Source organism: Salvelinus namaycush, chromosome 5, assembly GCF_016432855.1.
Source record: "Salvelinus namaycush isolate Seneca chromosome 5, SaNama_1.0, whole genome shotgun sequence".
In the NCBI taxonomy this organism is placed as follows: Eukaryota; Metazoa; Chordata; class Actinopteri; order Salmoniformes; family Salmonidae; genus Salvelinus; species Salvelinus namaycush.
Genome location: NC_052311.1, coordinates 59,477,555 through 59,484,637, shown reverse-complemented (window position 1 = coordinate 59,484,637; position 7,083 = coordinate 59,477,555). Strand labels below are relative to the sequence as shown.

Sequence of the window (7,083 nt, the reverse complement as noted above, 5' to 3'; positions counted from 1 at the left end):
TGAAAGAGACAAAAAAAGATAACAGATTTTTCTGTCAGTCAAGGTATTTAATTTGGATTTAACCATAACGTAACCATATACGTAATCTTCAGTATGGCATCGGTTAGGACAGACACTTTCACTAAAACTAGATTTTTCAACATCCCTTCAAGAGAACTTGAAGAGTATGAATTTGTAGATGATTTAAAATATAAAAGTCTAAGGCAAGCTAATGTCATCATTTTGGGGGAAGTTATAATGAAATGTTTCTGGCGAAGTCAAAATCTGACGTCCTACAGTAGGTAATAAATGTATGAGTTTATGTTGCAGTGTTTGATAAATTAGCAAAAGGTACCAATATATGAACTATGCCATTTAAATAATCTGGCTAGAGACAAACACACAAACACCTCTAGACACCAACACAGGAACAAGAAACAAAGCAATATGAACTCAAGGGACACACAATTACCCACAATCCCATGGCATCTTGCTAGCATGATACTTTCAAGGCAATGTGACACAACTCAGAAATGTGTTGTTACATTCGGACAAACCAAGAAAAACCATAAACCAAAACAAAATCTTCAGAAGATAGTCAATTCAGTTTCATATAAGTTATTTTATATATCAATAAAAACTGAGAAAATATGCAGAGATTGCTTGGGAATCTGAGAAATATAATTTGACAATGTGCTATATTTGCAGTAAGCCTATGTGAAGATGGTAGGATTATGTGATCCAACACCAATTTAATCAAATAGTCTGCCATCATCAACTATCTTCAGATGTCAGATGAGGCGACTGCAGCATGATCTAGCTCAGTGGTTCCCAACCAGAGGTACTAGGACCCCTGGGGGTACTTGGCCTATCAACAAAGGTTACTTGAGAAGACCCCACATGCCTACTGTTAAAATGTACATGAGGGGGTACTCCTGGCAAAGCCTAATTTAGTTGGTGGTAAAGTAACTGAAAAAAGGTTGGGAATGTCACGCCTACTCTCGTTCTCTCTCTCCGGCACTCGACGTCGCCGGTCTACTAAACCCGGTCCTGGCAACCCACATTACGCACACCTGGCAACCATCATTACGCACACCTGCTCCCCATCGTCATGCACACCTGGACTTCATCATTACCTTGATTAGTTACCCTTTATTTAGCCCACAGTAGCCTCAGTCTTCAAGCAGTATTGGTTTTGTTCACGTTCAGTACACTTCTTCTGTTTTGTTCATCTGCTTATTCTCATTATTAAAACACACCTTCTGCACCTGCTTCCTGACTCCTAGCATATACGTTACAGGGAACCATTGACCAAGCTGCACTTTATGACAAGTAGCCTATACAGCATATCCTGTCTACAGGCTTCCGTAACGTTTCTGTGTCTCTGTATTCATTGTGGCTTTTTTTTTTTGTACTCTTTGTTCTACAGTATGAAGTTATATGATTACAGGAAAACAAGGGTTGTTCATTTTCATTCGTAGTTGACACTGAACGAGAACAATCTACAGAATCATGTGCAAACTACCCATTTGGTGTTCTATAGTATTGCTGTTATTCCCAGGTAAGACACTTAACAAATATATGTAAGATATTATTGTCCATAATAATTATCTAAGATAAGTATTGCTATGGTTGAGATAATGGATGTTATTTCTAAAATAAGAATGTAAGACACTTTTACCTTGAACATTTTCAGAAGATGTTGACAATCATACTGCATGCAAGTTAAGGTTAAGGGTAGTTCAGACATTCATTACTATGCATGTTTGTTTCCTCCTAGTCCCTGCAACTGCCAGGGTGTGGGTGAACCAGTGGTCCTCAAAGAATGCTTACATAGTAGGGGACACAGTTGCTCTTTATTGCAACATAATCTCAGATCATGAGGAAATAAGAAATTGCAAAATGAGATGGATCATTGAAGATCAAGGAGATGTCACAAGTTTGGAGTTGTATAAGCATCGTGTCAACATGAATTCGAGCAAAACAGCTACTATTATGACATTGAGAAACCTGACCTTGAATGACACCATTATGCCAACTTGCATCGCAAAGTGCATCATTGACAGTCTCAACAGCAAGGTTTATGGGGAGGGGGGCACACTTCACATTTTTGAAGGTATGTATCATCAACACCACCATTGACATGTAATTGGTTTAAATTACATTGGTTTTCAGAAAATAGTTTGCTTTCAAAAACTTTTGCAGGTGAAAACACCAGAGAAGCTCTTATGTTTTTTTTCTTTATGCTTTACAACATTTTGTACTGTTACATAATAATTAATAATGACAGAAAGCACACGTTTGGGTGTTACCCAATAACCACAAAATTGTTGTAGCTTATGCATACTTTTGAAACACGCATATAGGCTACATTACAAAATAAACCATTGTTATGCAGCTGAATTTCTGATGAAATTCTAAAGAAATTGTTTATACTATTGTAAAGTGGCCATCTCTCCTTTTTCCTGTGTAAGACATCAACCAGATGACCCTGGTATCAAAGTTGACAACACTGGTCCCAGAGTTGACAACACTGGTCCCAAAGGGTAAGTGTTGGTACAACTTGACATGTGTCTGTTTTGTTGGCCTACTATTCAAGTAGACATGACTGTAACAACCACTTTCCTCTTGTTTCAGAAATCAAACAGGAACATGCTCTCACTTGGCTGAACCATGTTTTTCTCAGCATAAACATCCTGATTTTCATTGTGGCCACAATTATTTGTGTGTCATACATCAGAACCCAAATGAATATGAATTAAAAAGGGATTGCATTAGTTGTTAAAATATTGCCTGAAGCACCCTTCCAAGTTATAGCCTAAAGCCTATGCTCTAACACCTTTAGTAAACTGTAAACTGTGATTTGAAACGTTTTCGGAGCTATAGCTTTCTTTATGTACTGCATTGTTATTGTGTTTTTAGGCCTGTTCATATTTTATTACTCTAATGTATAGAATGTAGGCCTACTGATATATATTTTTTACTGTCTTGTATTATTATCTGAAAACAAACAAGTAAGGTAAAGGTGAAAGGTGACAAGCATCTGGTAAATGCATTCCAGACTAGAGTGGGCAAAAGACTACATTTGATTTACTTTCCTTTAGTATCCATGTGGACATTTTGAATACAGTTGACATATATTTCTTTCATCGTGTAGCCTAATCATAATCATTGCTATTGATAGAGTATAGATTAAAGTTGATAAAGTTTAGACTATTTTTCAAAATTTGCTAATACATTGGAAACAAAATTAAATACTGTATATACATTGTCCTGATTTTTTTAGGCTATTGCAAGGTTGAAGTCAAGGCTAAATTCGAATTCAAGAGTCAGTCAATTCAGGAGGTTTGAATTAAAACACGGAACAACTTTAGGTCGTTTATTGTTTTCAGAATAGGCTGTGTCACGTCTGCTCCCACTTGAGGGCACCAGGCTGCCCTGCATCACTCACTCCTATCATCGATTACGCACACCTGCCTTCCCTCGTCACGCGCTTCAGCGATATTGGACTCACCTGGACTCACTTATCTGTTTATTACCTCCCCTATATTTGTCAGTTTCCCTGCTGATGCATTATTAGTTTGCTGATGCTGTTCATGTCTGTTCTTTATTAAAAGTCACTCCCCGTACCTGCTTCGTCTCTCCAGCGTCATTACATGTGACAGAATGCATCAGCCTTCATAAGAAGCATCAGGGGGTACTGGCGTTCTGGTTGGTATGGTGGCATCGGCTCTGGGTCGCCAACAATGGAACCGGGGATGCCTAGCCAGCTCGTCGGGCTTCCACGCCCTATCTGGCTCGAGAGGTTTCCTTGCCCCGGTTGGCTCGGATGGCGCCCATCCCACGTCGGGCCTCAGTCGGATCGTCAGTTATTTTTCGCCCAGCCGGTCCAGGAGTTTTTATTTTATTTTGTTTTGTTGGTGACGTCGGGGTGAATTCTGCCGTCGATGGACCCGGGGTTGCCTAAGCCAGCCCGTCGGGCTTTCACGCCCTGGCTGGCTCGAGAGGTTTCCTTGCCTCGGTTGGCTCGGCGGCTTCCCATCCCACGTCACACTCCACCGGCTCTTCGGGCTCCCTCTTTGCAGCGGGATCGTCGGGCTTCCGTGCCTCAGCCAGCTCTCACGCTCCTGCTGGTTCGTTGGGCTTCCACGCCCCAACCGGCTTGCCCAGAGCCCATGTCTCGGCCGGTTCGCCCAGGTGGGACGCCGGGGGGAGGGGTACTGTCACGTCTGCTCCTGCTTCTGCCTAGACAGCATTGCTGATGAAAATGTACATTTGTTGTAATGATCGCACACAACAAACCACAGGGCCTTTTTCAATCAGGTGGTTTAGTTTAATAAGAAACATTGACACAAAAGCGTTAAAATGTGGGGTAAAGTGCTGTTGTTTTTTACTGATTGCCTCTGATTAGCTGTTCCTGCCATTACAACACAGTTCATGGGTTAGAAAAATCTGTGATGGTTTCAGCTCTAAAGGTGAACAGCTGCAATGGAACATTTGAGGTGTAAGAACAGGATGTGATGACTTTGTGCTTCATGATCTGTTTACTCTAAATAGAGATTTGGTTGATGTGTGGTTATGTTCAACTCCCCTCTCTGACATCCATAAAACGGCATAAACACATTTGCAGAACACTTGAGGTTTTATTCCCTGAACTATCAATGCTGGTTATGTTTCTCAAACCTCAAATATGGCAGCAAATTGTTTATTGTGTTGCACACAGTATAGATGCTCCAATCTAGACAATACAATACACCCAGCCACACAATCTAAGTGTCACGAACGTCGTAATCCTCCTCGTCTGAGGAGGAGCAAGGATCGGACCAAATGCGCAGCGTGGTTTGAATACATACTTTAATTTATAAACGAAGACGAAAACGAAGAACACTTGACAAACTACAAAACAATAAACCGACGAACGTGACGCTAAAGCTAAACAGTGCAGACACAGGCAACTGACATAGACATAGACAATAACCCACAAACAAACAGTGAACACAGGCTGCCTTAATATGGTTCCCAATCAGAGACAATGACAAACACCTGCCTCTGATTGAGAACCATATTAGGCCAAACAACATACCCAACATAGAAACACAAAACATAGAATGTACCCACCCAGCTCACGTCCTGACCAACTAAACAAAGACTAAACAAAGGAAATAAGGTCAGGAACGTGACACTAAGTCATAAGACATACTTCAGAACACTCCACATTCCTGTTGGTGGTGTGTTTATTAATGTGTTATTATAACCACCTCTATGGTTATAACTGTGATAGAACATATTAATATTTTTTAGTGACCTTTTGCAGGCTGATATTACAAATATCCCATCCTTGTCACGCCCTGACCGTAGAGAGCTTTTTATGTCTCTATTTTGGTTTGGGTGGGCATTCTATGTTCTTTTTTCTATGATTTGTATTTCTATGTGTTTGGCCGGGTGTGGTTCTCAATCAGAGGTATCATTGTCTTTGATTGAGAACCATACTTAGGTTTCCTTTTCCCACCTGTATTTGTGGGTAGTTGTCTATGTGTTGTTGCCTGTCAGCACTCATTGTTGTATAGCTTCACGGTTCGTTTGTTATTTTGTTAGTTTGTTTAGTGTTCATTCTTTAATAAATAAATGAGTATGTACGCATCCCACGCTGCGCCTTGGTCTCCTCTCTTTGACGGCCGTGACAATCCTGTGCTTAGAGGTGAAGAACAGTGATTCAAGAAAACAGAGCGACAGGGTTTTGTGGGACATTTGTCATTGTATTACAGTTTTAAAATGCTTAATTCATTGCTCAGATTTCTCTGGTGGGGAGGGGAGGAAGGCCAACATAGAAGTATCTTAATCAAGAGAGGACATACAAATGTGTGTTCAGTCACTACAGTATATACCATTCTACATCTGCTAAATGCTGGTATGAAAACCTTGAGTCTTTGGGGAAACACAGGCAAGCTTGTTCTCTTCTATAGTTTCAGTAGTATCGATACAAGGTTCAACTGACTTAAACTGTGAACATTCCACGTTTTCATTCACTAAAGAGAGCTGTACAAATTATACAAAGAGTATCTAGGCTTTCTACTTATCTTGATGCAGCAAACACAACCTGTGATTCATACAATCCAAAAGCAATACATGAACAATTCATATATCTGAGTTCAAGCATTTGAACTCCTCTTCCCATATTCAAAGCAGTGTTTGAATAAAGAAACAGAACGGTTTGAGGTGATGAGGGTGAGTCAGCCACATCTCTCCTCTGATGTGATCACTAATTTACTCCCTCGTGTCGCCAGTGGTTCCATGGAGTACACAACAGCAGAACAACCTAGCCATGAGTTATAAATAAACGATGAACCTCTAAGGATGTTTCAGGACTGGTGGTGTTTTACAAAGTGCTATTTTCAGAATTCTGAGAGTAGTGAAAGATGATCAAGATAGAACTGCCAAAATGGGAGGAGTTGCAATCTACTGCAGAGAGAGCCTGCAAAGTTCTGCCAAACTTTCCAGGTCTATGCCCAAACAGTTCGAGCTTCTAATTAAAAAAATGAATCTCTCCAGAAATAAGTCTCTCACTGTTGCCGCCTGTTATAGACCCCCCTCAGCTCCCAGCTGTGCCGTGGACACCATTGGTGAATTGATTGCCCCCCATCTATCTTCAGAATTTGTTCTGCTAGGTGACCTAAACTGGGATATGCTTAACCTGTCTGGCTCTGGCGTTCCGCCAGCGGAACTCCTCCCACATTCCACTGAAAAGGCAGAGCGCGAAATTCAAAAGATATTTTTTAGAAATATTTAACTTTCACACATTAACAAGTCCAATACAGCAAATGAAAGATACACATCTTGTGAATCCAGTCAACATGTCCGATTTTTAAAATGTTTTACAGCGAAAACACCACATATATTTATGTTAGCTCACCACCAAATACAAAAAAGGACAGACATTTTTCACAGCACAGGTAGCATGCACAAAGCCAACCTAACTAACCAAGAACCAACCAAACTAACCAACAAACAACTTCATCAGATGACAGTCTTATAACATGTTATTCAATAAATCTATGTTTTGTTCGAAAAATGTGCATATTTCAGGTATAAATCATAGTTTACATT

The 7,083-nt window shown here is 40.3% G+C and overlaps 1 long non-coding RNA gene across 1 annotated transcript; it reads left to right on the top strand.

The window, feature by feature from the left end:
• The first annotated feature begins 1,390 nt into the window (after positions 1–1,390).
• LOC120048581 lies at positions 1,391–3,441 on the top strand. The gene is made up of 4 exons (XR_005477016.1): positions 1,391–1,540; positions 1,760–2,095; positions 2,454–2,525; positions 2,617–3,441. It is a non-coding gene; the product is annotated as an uncharacterized LOC120048581 (long non-coding RNA).
• Positions 3,442–7,083: the final 3,642 nt, after the last annotated feature.